Here is a 1,968-nt window from a genome sequence, read left to right on the forward strand (position 1 = left end):
ATATGGTTGATAAAGAAATAAGTAAATAGTAAACTTACATGCAAGTACATGAATTTTCATGGTAAAATAATTATTTCAAAAGGAAAATTTTACATAGAAGATGGCGTTTTTGTTTATGTAAATTTAATGTTTATTTCTTTTTATTAATTGTACAATTAGTTATTTATTTTTAATTTAATTTGGTGTGTTTTCTTTATTTACTTTTTCACTTAATGTTATATTATTCATTTGGACTTGATGATTTGAGAAAAATATATGTATTGAATTTTTATTAGTTGGTTTAGAAATTTTCTAATAGTGCTATTAGTAAGTACCATAATAAAACACATTTATAATTTGAGAACCACATTGAACATTTTATGAAAGTACAAGTATCATAATAAAAATGCGTATTAATAGTTTAGGTATCACATTGAATATTTTCAAAATATAGATACTATGTTTATGAAAGTACAAGTATCAAATGTAGAATCCTTTTTATTTTTTATTTATAAAAAGCTTACCCCTCGCGGATTTGTTTTTGTCTTGGTACATTTTCAACTATCTAAAACATTAGTTTCGATGGAGTCTTTTTTATTCTTTGACACCAAACTATTTTTCTTTTTTCTTTTTGGTGACTTAAAAGATAAAAAAACAAACACAAATTACAAATACTAGCCTAATTCCCCAAGTGAGATACTTTAAAAATTCGCAACTTATGGCTTCCCCCATGTACCAGCTTGATCAGTCTGTCAGTCTCTTGATTGTCTTCTCTAGAAATATGCGAAACACTACAATGATTAAACTATGTTCGCAATTGAAAATCCTCCTTATCAAGGTTGAGTTAGATCCTCCTGTTGGACTCTTTTGAATAATTTTAATTGTTTCAAGACTATCAGTTTGAATAATCATGTGATCATAACCCTGATCAATTAAAGTGCCTAAACCATCCAAGATTCTCTAGAGCTCAGCCTCAAAACATTGAGCAGCTCTCCAAGAATATATTAAAGTTAAAAATCCACTCCCCATTTCGGTTTCTCACAATTCCCCCTGTAACAACAGAACCACTCTCATATATGATAAGAGTCATCATTATACAAACACGCCTAGTTCCCAACCAAATGTATAGAATAAGTCAAAATTTGAATCGAATAATTTAAAGTCCTACCAGATGAGGCAAAATGTTTGGCCCAACTATAAGAAACTTTGATGGACTTAACATTACTCCAAGAAACATCTCGGAATATGAAGATATTATGTTTCTTCCATATACATCAAATAATAATCCCAAAAAAGCATTGTCAATCAACCTCACCAAAGTGAAAATTATGATGATTTTGTAAGTTTGAGGTGAGCCAATCTTGCAGATTGTTAGAATAAAATGTCTTGTCAATCAGTGGGAATTAATAGATTCTAAATGTTACACACTACATTGTAGTCCCTAATAGCATGCAATACATCTTTTGAGATATGTCCACAAACCCTTCACAATGAACTGTGCCTGAGACCTTGACGAACTCTTTCCACATTTGTCTTCAACTTCTACTTGAACGCAAGCCAAATGAAGAATCTAACCTTCTGGGTCCTTGAAACTTAAAAAGGAAAGTGCTACACATCTTCTTTTGGTTTTCAAAATGATTCCCAAAGTTTACCATATACTTTTAACAGAAAAGGAGCCTGTCGAGATACCTCCCCATATAATTCTATTAGTACCTATTGCCAAATGCGATGGGGGAATCCCTATAATCTTACAAATTATCATCTTAGGCAACCAAAATTGAAACAGATCTAGATTCCAAGTGTCATTATCGAGAACCATATCACCCAAAACACAGTCCAACTTAAGGTTCATGTGACTAGGAATCATTCAAACAAGAGGCCCCACATCTAGTACCCACAGATCCTGCCAACATCTGACACTTTTCCCATCTCTCACTAACCAAAGCAGATTCTCCTGAGTATGTGGCCAAACCTTTGTAGGGGCTCTCC

The sequence above is a fragment of the Gossypium arboreum genome, chromosome 3 (assembly GCF_025698485.1).
Source record: "Gossypium arboreum isolate Shixiya-1 chromosome 3, ASM2569848v2, whole genome shotgun sequence".
NCBI classification, from domain to species: Eukaryota; Viridiplantae; Streptophyta; class Magnoliopsida; order Malvales; family Malvaceae; genus Gossypium; species Gossypium arboreum.